This window comes from Monodelphis domestica, chromosome 2, assembly GCF_027887165.1.
Source record: "Monodelphis domestica isolate mMonDom1 chromosome 2, mMonDom1.pri, whole genome shotgun sequence".
NCBI classification, from domain to species: domain Eukaryota; kingdom Metazoa; phylum Chordata; class Mammalia; order Didelphimorphia; family Didelphidae; genus Monodelphis; species Monodelphis domestica.
The window spans coordinates 488,054,482-488,074,407 of NC_077228.1; the positions used below are offsets into that span (position 1 = coordinate 488,054,482).

The window sequence follows — 19,926 nt, forward strand, 5'->3', positions numbered from 1 at the left end:
GACAAATAATTTAAACCCAAATTCCTAGCCCTTACTACTTTTTGGCTTTACAACTGATACCCAGTTTGGATTCTAAGGTAAGTGATTAGGGGAAAAAAAAGAATGGGAGATACATGGACATGTTTGTAGTGTGAGATTTAAAATGGTTTAGGTCTTAAACTGTAGTGATTAAAATGGTAGAAGATATAAATTGTGATAGATATAAGAGAGGGTGAGTAAATTTGACTGCAGAAAATATGTTTCACTACAGTGTCTTGGGTTTTTAAATCAAATATAAGGTGGTCGCCAGGGAAATATTCCCAATTATTCAAATACCCAAGTCAACTGGGTTTTATAGAGATTTTTAATTAATAATACAATGAGTAATCAAAGAAAGAGAGAGAGAGTAAGAAAGGAATAAGTATAAAGGGCCTCAAGCCAATATGGCCTAGACCTGAGTCTTAAGAGAGAAATCAGTCAGTTTTTTTTAACACTCACCAGGCCAGCTCCATCTCAGCTGACTTCACCAGAGAGCCTTCCAGCCAGATACTGTTCCAAAGGGCCTTTCTCCAGAGCCTCTCTCAAGAGATTCTTCCCAAGCGATCCTCATCAGAGATCCTCCAAAAGGATTTCTCCAAAAGGATATCTCTCTCCTTAAGAGATTCTGCCTTTTCTTATATAGGGATTTTTCTCCCATGTCACCTCCCCTAAGTCCCTACATCTATCAATCACTGTAGATGTTTTCCAAAAGACAGCCCATTTTGAATTCACAGCTGAGTAGATTAATCTCTTTAGTAAGTCAGAAAAAAATGCTGCTGTGTCGACTAATTTCATTAAGAGAAAACCTCTGAGTAAGTTTTCACTTTTTAGGTCTACTTAGTTTACAAGTTGCCCCACCTTTATAGGCACTTAACATCCCATTGTATCAATTCCAAAAACAGGCCTGGCTCAAAGAACTCCTTGCCCCACCATAAGCATGGATCCAAGTACTTTCTTTGTTTAGCAATGAGTTTTCTCCCCTAAAGCAGTCTTAAGTACGGGTAGAGTAGAGGTCCTCCCATTTCTGATCCTGGTGAGTTCTCACATCAAAATGGGGAATGTTTCTCAGTAGGGAATTTGTTCCAATTAAGAATTCCCTGATGGGGAAATTTTTAACATTCACAAGTCTGAGAGATTTCAAGATTTACAGTAGATACCACAGAAGGATCCAATAGATAAAGAAACATTGAAGATTAGAGAGAGAGTGGGGATGACAGTGGAGGTAATCTGCTGGAAAAGTCAAGAAAAAATCAGATCAGAGTAGTATGCAGAGATATTTGCCTTGTCAAGTAGAAGGCTCACCACTTAATGTGAGTCAGGCATATAGGCAGGGAAAGAATATGAGTGATGACAGATAAGAAGAAGGGAAAAGGAGAAAGTCTGGGTGAATATCTCAAGTTTTTCAGTGAGTTGAGGTCTTTAGCTGGAAAGGTAGAGAAAGTGCCTGCCACAGAAGGCTTTGGAAGACCTAGAGACACTTGAGAAGGTTTGGAATAGCCTCTGTGAAAGTCATGTTGTGAATTGATTAGGGAAGAATTAAAGTATTGCCTTGCTGCAGTGAGAGTCTAATTGTGATTATGTACAATAAATTTGTATTTGACTCTGTCAGCATGGGTTCATGATTCACTCCAACTCTCTTAAGCCACATATAAATAAGAAAATAGAAGGCAGTTGGTGCTTTCACAAAGTGTGATTCAAATAGGACAAAGAGGTAAGGGATTCAAAAATAGAGGATGGTGTATAGTTTAACCAGTTTGCCAGTGGTCATAACAGGGAAGTAAGGAGATTATAACTAGTATAAAGGGTGATGGCCTGGGAAAGACTAAAGTGGTGAGAGATTGGGTCAATGGGAGGGTGAAGAATAGTGTTGAGTCATAAAGCATAGGAAAAGTGAGAATGATGAAAATTTATGATCAAGTAAAGGAATTTTGGAGTACATGAACACAGAGTAGAATCATTTGTGGGTGCTGGCAAGAAAGGCATGACCAATCCTATGGATAGCTGAGATAGAATGAGGAGGAGGACATGGGAATTTAATAGATTGAGGAATTGGAAAGTTGAGGGATTTGAGGGAACATGGATATATTGAAATCTCTTAGTATGAGGGCAGGACTTGAGGTGAATAGAAAAATAAATATGAGCTAAAATGTTGAATTCAAAGGAAAGATTATGACTTGGCAATCAATGAGTAGTAGCTATCAGGATTTGAATTGGGTGATAAATTTGGATGGTGTGAATCTCAAAGGGATACTGGAGATAGAGGAAGAGACTAGAAGAGGCAATGGGAAAAAGAAATCTTCCAGTGCTCCCCACCATGATCCATGAACAGAAAGTATAATCAATAGTAGAAAGGGTATCCAGGGATGCAATGCTATCCAGAGAGATCCAAAAGTTAGTGAGAATTAAAAGACAAGGAATAAAAAAAATGAAACATGTTTTAAGATGAAAGCAAGTTTGTTCCTTATGAAGCAAGTCTTCCAGAGAACTAACTCTCCCTCCCTCCCTTCCCACCCCCTTTTCTCTTTCTCTATTTGTCTTTCTGTTGTATCTTTCTTTCTCTCTCTCTCTCTCTCTCTCTCTCTCTCTCTCTCTCTCTCTCTCTCTCTTTCTCTCTCTCTCTCTCTCTTTCTCTCTCTCTCTCTCTCTCTCTCTCTCTCTCTCTCTCTCTCTCTCTCTCTCTCTCTTTCTCTCTCTCTTTCTCTCTCTCTCTCTCTCTCTCTCTCTCTCTCTCTCTCTCACACACACACACACACACACACACACACACACATACACACACACACAGACCTATTCAGCTCACTATACAGGTTCTCTCATAGGACTGATTTGTGTTTGGAGATCAAAAAGAAAATTCAAACTACTCCTGTGAGAATCTGGACAATGAGTTGAATAGGTGTGTGCTTGTGTGTGTGTGTGAACTAGTCCTCTGAGCATCTGGCCTTGGAGCTATGTGTTTGGCTGGGGATGGAAGAGTAAGAGGACAGATTAAGGAAGAGGAAACATGACCCTTAATATGCCAACAAACATGAATCTCCAGTTTCCTATCATAAATCTTCTGTGGCTCTAGTGGCGAGACTCTGAAGTTGGTATATAACCAGATACCAAGTAGAGGGTAAGATGAGCAGGACAGTGTGAGAGGGAAGAGGGAACATGCTTTACTTGCACCAAAATATTACCTGGAAATTCTCTTATTTGATTAACTAAAGGTTTAAATAGAAAAAGTTGGGGCCTTATCTTGAGAATGCACCCAAGTCAGTTAGCTAGAGAGGGAGCTTCTAACATCTTCCATCAGTGTATTCTGAGTGTATTAGTTAGATTAGAAAGAAAATGTGCATTTATCCAAGCATCTGCTACTTTGATTCTCATAGTACCTTTATGAGGTAGGTGCTATTATGATTTCCAATTTACAGGGAAACTGAGGCAGACAGAGATCAAGTGCCTTGACCAGGATCACTCCCATTGCTAGCAAGTATCTGAGCCAATGAGCCAATAAATTCAGGTCCTTCTGATTCCAGGATCAATACTCTATCCACTGCTTTGCCCAACTGCCTCTTGATTATGTGATTAACTCCTTAGGTTCTATAGAAGAGGGATATAGAGGCAAGTTACAATGGAATATAAGGTAGCCCCAGGTATTTGGACCTCTGAAGAGGACTGGTAAATCAGAGCTTTTCTTGGAAAAGCTGTGGAAGAAAATTCAGCTCACCAAATCCTATGGATTCCTAGAGGTCTGTTTTCCAGGTCTACTCAAAATGTAGCATATTGGGAGGGAAAGATGCAAATTTTAGATTTGCTCCACCCTGCTTAGTCTTTAGAATTTTAGCAACCAGGAATGTAGGCACCTCCACTTAAGGATTAAGTGTGGGGGAGGAAGGTCTATGACTTGCGTTTGCTAGCAAGTGACAAATCAGAAACAACTGACTGACCCCCTGGGCAGTGCAAATCCAAGTTTAAGCCACCATTGGTACATGTGAGACACAGGAAGTGATGTAAATAATTGCCTTTATATTTCCTGTCACTTCCTGTGACAGGGACTTTGGTGGTAGAACTTGGCTTGGAGGGCTGGAGCATGGGACCTAAGATTGCTTCCCTGAGATGACCATGTGGTGAGTGTTAAGGCTGACTCCTTTTTTCCTTGGCTCTAGCCTCCAAGGAGGCCCCTCATCTTGGAGGAGGCCTCGTGGCTGAAAGCCAAGCTAGATTTAATCTTCTGGGAAGGCCCCTTGGCTGAGGCCTCTGAACTCCCCCTGGCTCAGACCAGGCCAGAGCAGATCTTCCCTTATCTCTCTCTCTCTCTCTCTCTCTCTCTCTCTCTGTCTCTGTCTCTGTCTCTCTATCTATCTGTCTCTCTCGTTCTGTCTCTCTGTCTCTCTCTGTCTCTCTGTCTTTCTGTCTCTCTGTCTTTCTGTCTCTGTCTCTCTGTCTCTCTGTCTCTCTCTGTCTTTCTGTCTCTCTGTCTCTCTCTCTCTGTCTCTCTGTCTTTCTGTCTTTCTGTCTCTCTGTCTCTCCTAATTTATTCCTTCTATTATAAATAAACCACCATAAAATTCCATCCTGACTTGCGTATTTCATTAGGATTTAGAATTTAAATCCCTGGTGACCACTAAAAATTATATTCAGCCTCAACCCTAAAATTTACCCTTAACAAAGAACACTGTATGAAATCCCAAGGTCCTGCTACCAATTAGCTGTGTGATCCTAGGCAAGTCACATAACTTTATTGGATTTCAGTATTATCCTGTGTAAAATGAAGAACGTAGAGTAATGAGACATTTATAAAGTGTTAACTTTGTGCAAAGCCCCATGCTAAGTCCAGGAGATACAAATAGAAAAGGAAGCCAGCCCCCACTCTCCAGGAGCTCACATTCTAAAGGGAAAGATAACATATGTGGAAGGTTTCAGCCACAAGTCAAATGGAAAGGTTCAATGGTCCTGGGGCACAGAGACAAAGCAGATGTAATGCCTCTTCTTTTTTTAAACCCTTACCTTCTGTCTTAGAATCAATATTGTGTATTAGTTCCAAGGCAGAAGAGTAGTAAGGGCTAGGCAAAGGGTTTAAGTGACTTGTCCAGGATCACACAGCTGGGAAGTGTCTGAGACCTGATTGAACCCCAGGACTTCTTGTCTCTATGCCTGGCTCTGAATCCACTGAGCCACCTGGCTGCCCGCTAATGCCTCTTCTTTAATGTTATTCACACTGGTCAAATCATATCAGTTTCTGATGTTGAACCATCTGACAGTGCCAAGGATGTAGGTGGCAAGAACTTTCCTTTCTGGGTCTTCAGTATCTGTGGTTGTATCACCCACAGGAGCAGTTGCCAGGCTGCAGCTCTACAGGGGTTGCTTCTGAGGATGGCCGCTGAGGGCACTGAGCGGGAAGCATTGCTGTTCCCAAGGGCTTTGGGTTCAGAGTTGTGGCTGCCTCCATCAGAGTCTGATGGGAGATGGTGGTCAAAGCGATTTAACATGCCTGATACATGCTGCCTCTTGCCAGTGTCCCCTGATGCTTCATCTAGGCTGACTTGCCTTCCCTGTATGTGGCATTTGGTTGGCAGTTGATTGGGAAAGCAGAATGATAAATGAATTAACAAATGAATGACTTTCTCCACTACTTCACTGAAGCCTTCTCAATCTGGAAATTCACTCCATCCCTAAATCTTTTGATTACCAATTGCTAGTTGCATGACCTTGGGCAAGTCACTTAACTCCAGTTGCCTAGCCCTTACCACTCTTCTGCCTGGGGACTCATTCTTAGTATCCATTCTAAGAGTGCGGTGGTGTTTTTTTGTTTTGTTTTGTTTAATTGCTAGTCAAGGCTCTTCTTTCAAAATGTAGCTAGTAAGCTTCTAACATCTTAGTGTGAATTCACTTAGCATGTGGCTCTCAAGACAAGAAAGATGACAGCACTTTAACTAGAGTCCCTCCTGAGCCATTATCAAATTTTCCCCAGTTTCTGAATTATTTGTGCACCTGTCTCATCTCTTCTATTAAACTGTAACTTCTCCTAAGGTAACAGCTGCCTTTTTATTTTTAACTTTTGCATCCCCTTAAGCCAGCACATTGCTTTATACATAGGACATACTCAAGAAATGAGGGGAGGAGGTGTATTAGACTAATTCTTTAATCTCAGTTTCCTCATCTGTAAAATGGGAATGATAACATTTAGAATCCATCACAGGATTGTTGTGAAGTCAGATGAACTAGTTAGTAGAGGCTTAAAAAGCTATGAATCTATCAGTTGTTCTGTTATTATTGAAAGAATCCTGAAGTTAGGTATCCTGGTCAGAAGTCATAGCTAAGCCTCTTTGGGTATCATTTAGACAGATTTTGTATATACTTTGTCTATCCTGGGGGCCTGGTTTCTTCCTTGTAAAAATAAAGGAATGGTTCTAAGGTCAAAGAGTCATTTATTTGTTTTTCTTTTCCAATTTATTTTGTATTCCCAGGGTGTTTTGGGACATAGCAAGTGCTTGTGGACTGACAGTGGGTAGAATTCCTTCTAACGCTGGATCTTATGAATTGAATTAAAAAAAAATAAAACTCTTATCTTTGGTCTAAGAAGCAATACTGTACTGGTTCCAAAGCAGAAGAGCAATAAGGGATAGGCAATGGGGGTTGTGACTTGCCCAGGGTCACACTGCCAGGAAGTATCTGAGGCTGAATTTGAACCCAGGACCTCTCATTCTAGGTCTTGCTCACAATTCACCAAGCTACTTAGCTGTCTTCTCCCCCCCCCCCCCCCCCCCTTGATTTTTATTGAAGACAAGCTTTTCAGGACAAGTCAGCCCTCTTCACAATGTTGCCTGTAGCTCCACCACCCTGTAACTTCGTGTTTGTTCAAAGCAAGCCCATCGGCTGGCCCAAGGGAGGAAAGTCACCCCCTGCAGCTGCTGGAGCCCCTGGCGACCCGGCAGGGCCTTTGGCTAATTGGTTATTTCTTGCTTGCTGGCCTGCAGCCCGCTGGCACTGACCAGGATCCTGCGGGGAAGGTTTTCTTGCCTGGTTTCCTAGCTATAGCTCTGGCCGGCCTGAGCAGGAGCAGCTGCAGCCACGAGCCACCAAGGAAAACTGCCTTGTTCCCTATGGCCCTGGGCCCTGCCCTGCGCCCGGCGTCCCGGCAGCCTTGGCTCCTCCATCGTCAGCCCTGTCCAGATGGCCCAGGATCAGAGCCCGCCTCGTGCACTGCGGAGAGCGAAAGAAAGGGCAGACAAGAGGCGACACTAAGAGAGGGCCAGGGCAGAAACCCGCGATTGAAATCCTAAACCCACCCCAGAGCCAAGTGGGCCGGGAGGCTGGCCGCACCCCGGGCTGCCGCTGCTCCTGCTGCCAAGAGTGCCGGGGCGGGGACGGGGTGGAGATGAAACTCCAGCCCCCGGCTCCCTGACGTGGGGGCTCAGAGGAAGAAGAGACGGAGGGAGGCCAAGGGGGAAGGGGAGCCTCAAACTGGGCAGTATTGTAATCGCCGAGGAGGAAACAAGGGCAGCTGATCCCTGTGGATCCATAGGACCCACGTGCGCACAGACCAGCCATTGTCTCCCCTGGGCAGACAACAGGCGGTATTCTTCCCCCACCCCAGGAAGAAAGTCCTTCAGGGGCCCTCCCCGGGAGTACATCTTAGAAGAATAAATCAGTTATGGATCAGAGGACATGCCATTCCCTCCGCTACCCCTCGCTTCACTCCCACTTCCCGCTGCCCCACCCCGGGCCAGCCTCCAGCTCCCCTAGCTGACCTTGTGCAATTAACAAGGGCCGCCCATTCCCCTGGGAGACACGGAAGCCTTGGGTGATTCTCTGTGCCAAAAACAGGGATATTGGTTCAATTTCCGGGGGCCCATCCATACCTGTCTGCCCACTCACTCTCCGCTAGTGTTGTGTGATGAATGCTTCCTACCCAGGTGCCCCCCACCCAATCCTAGGCTGAGTTTAAATAAACTCTGGCTCCAAAATAGACTCACTTGATGACTGGGATGCCACCCCACCCCCACTCCCACCTCTTGGTTTCCGTGGCTTCCTTTGGTTCTCAAGCCCAGTGCTCAGACCTCCCCATCCCCACTTTTCCTCTGAGATTATCTTCCATTGACACATCTTGTGTGTCCTTGGCAAGGACCATGCATTTGCCTTTCCCAGTATTCCCAGCATTTCACAATGTAATAGCATGTCTTTAATAAATGTTTATCAACTGACTGACAACTTCACAAGATGTAACTTGTCTATAGAATCCTAGATGTTGAACTTGAAGAGACTTTAGGGTGTTATTAGGTAGCTCAGTGAATAGAGAAGGCCTGAAGATAGGAGGTCCTGGATTCAAATTTGATCTCAGATACTTTCTAGTTATATGACCCTGGACAAGTCATTTAACCCCAAATGCCTAGTCCTTATTGTTCATCTGCTTTGAAATCAATACACAGTATTAATTCTAAAATGGAGGATTTTTTTTCAAAAAAGAGATCTCATAATAAGGAAAAAGACTTGTACAAAAATATTTATAGCCATGCTCTTTGTGGCTATAATTGGCAAAAAAATGGGAAATGAGGGGTTACCCTTCAATTGGGGAATGATTGAACAAATTGTTGTATCTATTGGTGATGGAATACTATTGTGTTCAAAGGAATAATGAACTGGAGGAATTCCATGTGAACTGGGATGACCTCTAGGAAGTGATACAGAGTGAAAGGAGCAGAACCAGGAGCACAATACACACAGAGATGGATACACTGTGGCACAATTGAATATAATAGACTCCTCTACTAGCACCAATGCAATGATCTAGGACAATTCTGAGGGACTTATGAGAAAGAATGTTATCCACATCCAAAGAAAGAACTGTGGTAGTAAAAATGCAGAAGAAAAAGAACTATTTGATCATATGGGTTGATGGGGATATGATTGAAGATGTAGACTAAATTCCTAGTGCAATTATCAATAGTATGGAAATGGGTCTTGATCAATGACACATAAAACCCAGTGGAATTTCATGTTGGCTATGGGAGGGGGGAGGGAAAGAACATGAATCATGTAACCATGAAAAAATATTCTAAATCAATTAATTAAATATTTTTTTTTCAAATCACTAAAAAAAAAAAGAGAAAGAGAGAGAGAGATCTCAGGTCATCTAATCCAAAAGCCTTATTTTACAAATGAAGAAGTGAGTAGGCTGAGAGAGGTTGTTACTTTCTCAAAAGAAATAGTACTTGTAAAATACTTAGCACAGTGCTTCATACATGTTTATTCCCTTCTCCTTCTCCTTTATAAGGTCACATAGGCAGTAAATGACAGGGACAGGATTTAAACCTAGTTCCTTGGAATCCAAATCCCTCTTTTTTTCTACAGTGCTACCTATTTCACAAGGGTGTTAAGAGAATAGTGCTTTGTAAACTTTAAAACTATCTGGAAATATAAGGGCAGCTAGGGAACTCAGCAGATAAACAGCAAAGCCTGGTGTTAGGAGGACCTAGGTTCAAATCTTGCCTCATACACTTCCTAGCTGTGTGACCCTGGGCAAGTCACTTAATCCCAATAGCCTAGCCCTTACAACTCTTCTGCCTTGGAACTGTAGGATTTAAATTAATGTATAACACTCCAAGTATTATATTTTATAAAGTTTATTAAAAATCACTAGAAGTAAAAGAATTAAAAAGTAATTATCTAACAAAATAAGACCACATGACTAAATTCTCCTGCCTGTTCAAAAAAAAAAAAATCCTGGCAGCCACTCCCTTTACAGGAAGAGAGCTCAAGAGGCGAGGCTACTCCAAATTTAAATCCTTCCTACCTCAACACATAAGGTGAGAAGGAACAGGGGATGCTGGGAATCTTAGTTTTTAGGGTAACGGAATCTAATTAAACAGATACTTAGAATTGCTTCTAAGACAGAAGGTAAAGGTTTGAATAAAAAAAACTATATGTAAATAAATATTTATTTTTGTAATATATAATAAATAGGAGTAGTTAAATAATTCGGTGAATAGAGGTCAAGGTCTAGAATTGGGAAGTCTGGGGTCCAAATCTGGCCTCAGACACTGCCTACCTATGTGACCCTGGTCAAGTCACTTAACCCAGATTGCCTAGCCCTTGTCATTCTTCTGTCTTAGCATGGATACTAAGCAGGAAGGTAAGGTTTAAAAACTAAGCATGATGTAGAAATGTGACCTAGTATGTGCTTTAGCAGGAAAGATGGAGAGTAATATTTGCATTTTTCAGATTAGGAAGGTAATTCCTAGAGGTAAGAGAGTTACCCAAAGTAATTAGTGGTAGATTCCAGAGGAGGCAGAAGAGAGAAAAAGGAACCTGAAAAAGAAAGATGATACTAAGTCAAAGCATTCTTGTCTGTGGTTGCTCCCAAAGCTGAGATACTTCTAGGAACACTAAAATGGTACATATTAAGTACTTCAAAATGCATGCTAATTGACTGATATAGTTTCAGAAAAGAATACAAGCATTAAGAACCAAAATGGTGGATTGGAGACAACTTAACTGAAATCTCATCATTCTCCTCCGAAAAACTTTAAAGTAACATCTCAGATCAAATTTTAGAGTGCCAGAACTAACAAAAGGTCAAGATGAGACATTTTTCCAGTCAGAAAAAAACTTAGGAGGTTTACAGGAGAAGTTTGTGAGACCGGGGTAGAAGCTTTCTGGAGGCCACACACTCAGTGGTAGCAACAGTAGCCACAGCAGCAGCTTCAGGAGTTCTCAGCCCAGAGATGGTGAGAGAGTTAGACACTGGTCATTTTACAGGGAGAGAGCTCAGGGAAGATGCCTCACCTAACCCATGCTACAGAGTTTCTCCCAGTCACTTCACCGGCAAGCTGCAAATGCCAAACCACCAAGATGCCAAGCACGCTGTCACCAGCTGAGAGAGAGAGAGAGAGAGAGAGAGAGAGAGAGAGAGAGAGAGAGAGAGAGAGAGATGTCTCTGTGAAAGAGAGTCTGAGAGAGGAAGTGGTACAAAATATGTAGACCGTTCTTTACATCACTTCCTGCATCTCACATGTACCAATGGTAGCTTAAGCTTCACTTAGTACAGCCCAGAGGGTCTGTCAGTTGTTTCTTATTTGTCACTTGCTAGCACATGCCTGTCATAGGCCATCCTCCTCAATGCTTAATCCTTAAGTAGGAGTGTATACATTCCTGGTTTCTAGGATTTTAATGACTAATCAGGGTGGAGAAAATCTAAAATTCACAGGTATCAGTTCAATGGCAGAAGAGCAATAAGTGCTAAGCAAATGGAATTAAGTGACTTACCCAAGGTCACTAAGATAGGAAGTATCTGGGGCCAGATTTTAATCCAGGATCTCCTTATCTCTAGGTCTGGTTCTCTATTTACTGAGCCATCTACCTGTTCTCTACCTGCTACAGTCTTGGATCCTGCCCTGTCCACAGCTTCAGGGGTCCTCGACTAGGTGTGGTGGTGAAGGTGAAAATGAGTGATGGGAGACAGTTGAGAGTATCAACCTGGGTCAAGCTTTGCACAGAACTGTTGCCTCACTAGGCCCAGGGTTGGCTTTATTTTTATACCCCAATGATTACATATTTTCTTGACACACAGCTATATCATTGAACATACACGTTCAGTGCAGATAATTGGATAAGTGATACATTAACTTTTAACAAATTGCTTGATTAACATTCTGTGATCCTTCTATATACTTATCTTGTTACTATTGATTCTGACAACCTACACAAAGCTTTTGCAAAAGATAAATAATTTTGTTACAGGCATTGTAGTTAGAGGACAGTTCTTTCATTAGCCTTTGAGGTACTTGGGCTTCTGGACAATCAAAGAAAATCATTTGTTACTTTTAATAAAATAGATAATCAATCAGAAGTTCTAGAAGACAAAAACAAAACAAAACACTGCTGCCAAGTTTTTTAATATGAGGCTAATTATTTTTCTAGTGTTTCATAAGGAGTGTCCAAGACAGATTTTAGTTGGTAAATCAAGCTACTGAGGCATGGTGTACCAGTCTCTCATTAGGATGATTGATATATTGGCTTAGGAGAACTTGTTCCTGGCCTGCACATTGGGATGGAGAATTTTGAGTACAGCTCTATTAGAAGTTAACCCATAAGAGTCTTTATATTTGATTTTGTAAGTATGATCTTTTGATGATATTCTAGGAAGATAGTGTAGAACATTAGTATTAATCCTGCAAGTATTTTGCTCTCATATTATTTTTATTATTTTCCTGAAACTATGGAGAGAACAATAATCATAGCAATTCCAATAGTAAGGGATGTTAGTGGGAGAATTTGAGTGGATGTCTCCATCCTTCCTGGGAGTCACTTTGCAACCTCTGGTTTCCATGAGTGACCATGTTAAAACATCGTGACTTGATGGCCCCTTAGACTTTCTTAAAGAAACTTCAATACTGGAAAGTATTTTTTTTGGACATTTATACTCAGTATTAATCACATGCTTTTGTTAGATGGGACCTACTTACTGCAAACTACAGTTGAGAGGAGGCAACTGAGGAAGAATTATCCCCAGAAGAGAGAACTAGATAGATCTAACATTGAAATGCTTTTGTCAGAAGTCCTGCTTCTAATTTGGGGGTTGGAGTTAACAAAATGATAAAGAAACTTATAGGTCCTTTGATAATAACTATCCAGAATGGAGAAGGGATGTTATACTCATCCCAGGGAGAAGTCTGTAGTAGAGTGCTAAGGAAATGGGAATTTTTGAGCAGCTCACTACACAGATAAAGTAAGCAAAAGGCAATTTAGTATCTTTGTTGTTTTTGTTCAGTCTGTTTTCTTGGCAAAAATAGTAGTTTGCCATTTCTTTCTCCATAGGATTAAGGCAAACTGTTATTTCCTTCTCCAGATCATTTGACAGATAAGGAAATTGGGGTTAAGTGACTTGGCCTGGGTAAGTGAACTCAAGTCTTCTTGACTCCAGGCCCATCAGTCTATCCACCAAGCAACCTACCTGCCTCCAAATTTGGGGTCAGGAGACCAGAAATAGCTTGAGTTAATCATTAATGGCCTAGTCCTAAAAGAAGATAGGGGTTCAAGAGCAGCAAGGAGGCAAGGATTGTGAAATGGGAGATTGTAGGTTAAAATCTGGCTTCTATATGTGTGACTTTAGACAAGTCACGTAATCCCCATTACTTACCTGTAGCCTCCCGGCCTGCGAGAGGCTGCAATGGGGGGAAAGAGAGGATAGAGATAGAGTAGAAGTTTTTATCCCGCGAAGGGCGTGAACGAGCCGACTTTAGAGATGTGGATAACCGAGTCAGTAGACGAATATTATTTGTATGAGCCACAGCTAAGCTCCGACCACTGGGTGTGATTATTCAGGCTGAAACCACCCAATGATCTCAATTTAACACCGTACTGGTCAGAGGATAAAGCTAGCTCAGATGGAAAGGAGATCAGAAACTACAGGAGGTAGATAATGCTAGGTAGCATTAGGAGAAAGAGAGGAAGTAAGGCAGGCCTGGCCTAAGGTCCAGGCCTTAGTGAGAAAGATAGAGAAGAGAGACAGAGACAGGGGAGAAGATGCTACTTGCCAAACCCGGGGATCCTGATCCAGTGGGCGGAGCTTAGTGGAGCGTGTTTATTTATAGTCTTGCCAGCTCAATACATATTGAACAGTTATATGATACCTCAATACATATGGATGAGTTATCTGGGGTACCCCTATTGGATAATACAACCTATGACAAGGTGAAGGTGGGGTTATACTCCTCAGGTGAGTGGGACAGAGGAAAGCAAGGTTTCGCGCCTAAACTTCAGCCATGCTGGCAATAAAATTCATTGCCATGCACAGAATGGCCATGTGCTCACTCACATTCCTTGTTTCCCCATAATGTCTATGGGCTGGGCTGCTACATTACCCATTACCGCTCTTCTGATTTGGAATCAATACACAGTATTAATTCTAAGACAGAAAGTGAGGTTTTGTTTTGTTTTGTTCTTTAAAGGAAGTTGGGAGTTCTAAAGTGAGAAGGTGCATTCTAATAATGGACAAAAACTTTTGTAAAACCTCCGAAAAAGATCGAATGATATGTCCAGGGAACATTAAAGAGGCTAGTTGGGTTGTGATATAGAGAGTAAAAAGGGAAATGTTTTAAAGTAAGACTGATGATAGGTTGGAGTTAGACTGTAAAAGGTTTTAAGTGTCGAACTGAAGAACTTATATTTGATTCCAGATGCAGCAAGGAGTCATTGGAACTTATTCAGCTGGGGAGTGTGACCTGGATAGAGCTGTGCTTTAGGGACATTGATTTGGCAGCTGAGTAGAAGATGGATTAGACAAGAAGAGACTTGAGATGGAGAAATCAATTTGGAAGCTCTTAAAAATAGTCCAAGCGGGAGGTGATGAGGGACTAACCTATGGAGGTGGTGTGGTAAGTAGAGAGGAGATGTGTGAAATGTGGAGATCAAATCTAGCATATGGGAGTGAAAGAGAGGTGAAGGGCTGTGAATGATTGGGATTGTGAATCTAGGTGCCTGGAAAGACTTTGATAGAAACAGAAAAGCTAGGGGGAGAAATGCAGAAAGAAATTAGTTTCTTGAGTAAATAATGAGTTTTGTTTGGAAGCTAGTGAATTTGAAGAACATTTGGATCATGTAGTGGGAGGTATCCTTTTCTCATGTATACATATAAACACACATATTCTATCTATTGATCTACATGTCTGTCCATCTATCTCTGCCTTGCTGTATCTGACATCTATCAGTAGGGGAGTTTGGTTTTCCTGATTCAGGACCTGCATTGTATCCACTGCACCACCAAACTCCCCTACTGATAGATGTCAGATACAGACAGACAGATGGTTGGATAGATAGATAGATAGATAGATAGATAGATAGATAGATAGATAGATAGATAGATAGATAGATAGATGATAGCAAGGCAGAGATAGATGGACAGACATGTAGATCAATAGATAGAATATGTGTGTTTATATGTATACATGAGAAAAGGAGAAAGCAACAAACATTTATTAAATGACTACTATGTGCTAGGCACTGTGCTAAGCACTTTACAAATATTATTTCTTTTGAGTCTCACAACAACACTAGGAGTGGGCACTGTTATTATACCAATTTCACAGTTGAGAAAACTGAGGTGGAGGTTATATGACTTGCCCAAGTGTCTGAGGTCATATTTGAACTCAGGCCTTCCTGACTGCATGTCCAGCATTCTACTTACTCTACCTCTTGTATTAGGGAATAGATTTGAGGGTTATGCTGATTAAAAGATCAGCTCAGCCAACTTCCTCCCTCTCCTTCCCCGCCTCCCTTCCTTCCTCTCTCCTCCCTTCCTCTGTCAGTTAGTTCTTCAGTTGGTGGCACTGAAATCAGCTCTGAGTGAGTATCTTGATATATCAGACAGATAACTCTCTCTTTGATTAGTTTAAATAAGGGGGTTTATTTAGGAGAAGGGGAAAGGTGGGGAAGTTGATGGGAGAGAGGATTTGGGTTTCCCTAATCCTAAAATACTCCTAAATTGAAAGCTAGTGGAATCGAGTCTTGAATTGGGAAGATGACTAACAAGGTTGAGGATGTTAGTCACTTGAGTCTTGTAGGGAGAAATCAGGGAGAGCAGGATCTTTTCATTCCTTACTCCTCCTTGTCTCAAGAGCAAGAGACCCCCTCTCTCAGCTTGGCTGTTTCTTTCTTCAACAGTCTTTCCCGGTCACCATTCCATTTCAGAATGCTTTCCTTGATTGACAGCTCTGTGGATCTTGTTCCTTCTGCTCTTTTCGGCTTTTTTCCAATTTTTCCAATTCTCTCATCCACACCCTTAGTTGCCTCGTATATTATTCACATATAGGTTATTAGGTATATGGGAGTTATTTTCCCCAAATTCATTGACAGCAAGATGAATAAGTTCATCAGAGTAGGTTATACATTGAGAAAGTCAACAATTGCTCTGAAATTTGCAGTTTTACAGAGTTGCTTGGGGCAATGAGAGGTCCTGCTCTCCTAGAATTTCTAGCTGAGGAAAATGAAGATATATAGATAAGTATGACTTCATTTTTGTCATTGTATTCCCAGTGCCTAGCACAGTGCTTGGTAAATAGTAGCTGCTTATTAACGCTTGCTGTATTGAAGTATAATCCTTTAATTCTACACATCTTACTTATTAGTACATAATAACTATCTGATTCCTGGAGAATTCCAAACCCATCCTTTCCTCTCCATCTCTGAAGCCTCAGACTAAATTATAATGGAAGCTTCCCATGATCATTTAATCTCCTCCCTAGTGCCATTTACCTTTTGTAGGCCCTCAATACCTAAAGTTGGAATCCTTCAATGATAAACCCTTGTATTTGTATAGAACTGTATCATTTTCCAAGTCCTTCCCCTCTGGATTTAGAGAAGGTGCCTGCTTCCCTTACTTAGTGGAAGGTTTTTTCCCATGGTTCCGCATCACATTCTAGACCAGACCCAACTTTTTGCTTCACTAGACTTCAGGTGAACTCAACCAGCTTTTATAAAGCTTCCTTCATTCCAGGTTCTGTGCTCATCCCCAGCCATACAAATAAAAACAGAAAAGACAGTCCCTTCTCTCAAGGAATTTACATTTTAATGGGGTAAGACAACAAAATAAAAAGGGACTGATTGGGAAAGGGGTGTAAAGAAGAAGAAGCAGAACCTAGAAAGGAACGGAAGATGGTAAACCTAGGTCCTTTCTCAAACTGAAGGTTCCAGGAAGAATTCACCTATAGGAAAAGGGGAACACAGAGGCAGAGGGATATTCTAATATGGAAAGTCTGAAATGGATAAGGTGGGAAGTCTAGGGCAGGAAGGCTACTCGCCCAAGGCACTGTAGTGAAGTCCAGGAGTTACTATGAATCACTAGAGTCCCATCTCATCTCCATTCATACCTTGTCTTATAGGCAATTTGCTCTGGGTCCTCTTCAATATTCCCCAATCATTCCATTTCTTCCTTTCTGAATTATCTTAAATATCACATACTCATTAATTTTCCTCCCTTTCATTCTTGTAGTTCCTGAAATCCTACCTTTCCCACAAACTTTTTTTCCAGTTAATACCTCCAAGGGTTGTTGTGAGGATCAAATGAGATATCTGTAAAGTCCTTATCACAGTGCCTAGTGGTGCTGTAGATAGAGCACTGGCCCTGATGTGGGGAAGTCTCATCTTCCTGAATTCCAATCTGGCCTCTGTCATCTGTAAAAGAAATGACAAATCTCTCCAGTACCTTTGGATAACCAAGAGTAGGACATGACTGAACAACAAAGCATCTACTAGATAAATAAATAGTGGATGTCATACAAATGTAACTACTATTATTATTCATAGACTTCAAACCAATTCAACATTTATTAAGCAGCTGAAATTGAAGAAAAGAAAAAGAAAAAATTGTCCTGGTTCTCAAGAAGCTTATGGATTGTTGGTAAGAGGGTGAAGGAGAGTGCTACGAAATCCATCTAGAAAGATAGGTTAGAGCTTGATTGTTTAAGATGCCAAATAGAAAATTTATATTTTTTTTATCCTTGAGGCAATAGGAATCCATCAAGGAATTTGAGGAGGGGAGTGACATGGCCATTCTTAATCCATGGGAAGATGGCGGTAAGCTATGTGGAGGATGTTGTTGCAGAGAGGACAATATGGAGACAACTCATTGTGATCTCCTCTACATTGTTTTCAGGGCTCCCCTACTAAAGAGAGCCAGTCCACAAAGTTCTCAGATTCTTTGCTTGTGCTCAGCAGTTCAGAATGTTCCAAGTAAATAAATAATGTTAATGCATTATTGATTCACTCTTGCATTCAATGTTTATGCTATTATCAACTCTTCCCTCTCCAACCATTCCACTGGCCATTAATCTCTAATCTCTATGTCATCTACCCCCCAGTTGCAGAAATGATGGTGTAAATGGGCCTGGACCAAGTTGTGACCATTGTGACTTCCTAGTTATCCCAAACTTCCTAATTGTGACTTCTAGAAACTGAAGAAATCAGAGATCACTTTGTTTTGACCTTTCATTATACTAAGTAGAAGAAGAAACCGTAATAGGTTAAGCAACTCAGATAGTCACATTAAGTAGTAGAAATGGAAATCAAAAGTAGTTTTCTAAACTCAAAATCATTATTACCCTTCCCATTATTCACATCACCTCATGTTGCCTTTTAAATTGGACAAGTGAGAAGAGGAGCCAGACCTTCCATCTCCTGCTATGTTTGTTCTCTCAGTGAAGGTGGCAATGAGCCAGGCCAGGCCACCTTCCATCTGTGCCTACATAGAGCAACTCAAATGTCCCAATGCCAGCCTGATCTCCCAAATGTGATGTGGAGACCCTTCTGTGCAAAGAGGAGCAATCTTCCCTTTGACCTCAGGCCTTCCATCTCCAGGCCTGGTTGTTCCTGGCCCTTGAGGGAAGAAGAAAAGAAAAAACCAGGACTTCCTTTTCCTGGTGGACTTCTAGCTGCGGCTGTGCAATTTTCTGCCTAATCTCCAGCTTTTAAATGGAAAAGGAGTAGTGAAATGGGGCCCTCCACATGACTTACTGACCATGTGCCTTTCATTTCATGTTGTATTTGTCTCTAGCACAAACTCCAGCCTCTTTTGAGAAGAGTGGTACCTTCCACTTAATGATAAACATTCTCACTTATGGTGATACCTTATATATCTCAGTGATTCTCAACCCCTAAAGGACATCATCCAAACCCCATTGTCCCTTTTTTATCCAATTCCTTATTCCCATCCTCAACTATCTCATCTCAAAGTTCTAATCAAACACCAATCAGTCCTTCCATTGTACTCTCTGGAATTCCTGTCCCGTAGGCAGCAAAGTTCCCTTTATCTTTTCCTCTTCCTTGGATCTTCTAGCTATCAGTGAAACCCAGCTCCCCACCTGCTGACACAGCCCACCTGGCCATCCTTTGCAGTACTTCCTGCATCTTCACTCATTCCCTTTCTTAACTCACTGGCTGAGATGAGAGAATTGAAATACCCCTTGCTCCCCGTTACCACTTCTATTTTTCTCTCTACTTCCATCACTCAGTAACCTCTCCTCCTTTGAGATTCATGTAATTCATCTCTACCACCCAATCAAAATTCTGGTAGCTGTTGTCTATAGACCTTTGGGTCATTTCCCTTCCTTCTTCAATGTGTTCAGTACATGGACCACAATTTTCTCTCCTCCCCAGTTCTTCCAAACCTTTTCAATCCTCATCAAATTTCTCATGGCTCCCTCTCTCCTCACCTGAGAACCTTACCTCATATTTTATAGAAAAATTTGAGACCATTTATCATGAACTATCTTTTCTCCCCTCCTTACCTCATATCACTCAGGTGCCTTTTCTACTATTTTCTCCTTCACTTCTGTCTCATGTGATGGGCTGGCCTCACTCCTTATCAAGACTAACCATTTACAATTATTCAAGTGACCTTATTCTATCTTATTTCCTCCAAAAGGTTTCCCCCTCTGTTATCCCCACTCTTTCACTTATTTTCATTCTTTCCCTTTCTATTGCTCATTTCCTATTGCTTTTCAAATGTGTCTATGTCTTCCTTCTCCTGAAAAAACTCTTGTTTAATCCCTCCATCCCCCGCCCCAATTCTCTTATATCTATTCTGCTCTTTGTAACTTAATTCTTTGAAAAGGTTATTTACAATGGATGCCTCTATTTTCACTCTCTTCTTAACTCCTTACCATCCTGTTCTGACTTCATCATTCCATTGAATTGCTCTCCCCAAAGTTGTAAATGATCTCTTAATTGCCAAATCCAATGTCCTTCTCTCAATCCTCTTTCTCCTGGACCTCTTGGCAGCCTTTGACACTGTTGATAACCATCTCTTCCTTAATATTGTCTTCTCCCTAGATTTTTGGGACATCAATCTCTCCTGGTTTTCCTTCTACATATCTGACCACTTCTTCTCAGTGTCATTTGCTGGATTCCCTTACAGATCCCACCCTTTAACCACAG

The 19,926-nt window shown here is 41.5% G+C and overlaps 1 long non-coding RNA gene across 2 annotated transcripts; it reads left to right on the forward strand.

The window, feature by feature from the left end:
- The first annotated feature begins 4,028 nt into the window (after nt 1-4,028).
- LOC103096519 (uncharacterized) lies at nt 4,029-17,746 on the forward strand. 2 transcript variants are annotated; one of them, XR_463347.2, is made up of 3 exons: nt 4,029-4,124; nt 14,175-14,372; nt 17,498-17,746. It is a non-coding gene; the product is annotated as an uncharacterized LOC103096519 (long non-coding RNA). The 2 variants fall into 2 exon arrangements; XR_463346.2 differs by having other exon boundaries at nt 17,505-17,746.
- The last annotated feature ends 2,180 nt before the right edge of the window (nt 17,747-19,926 follow it).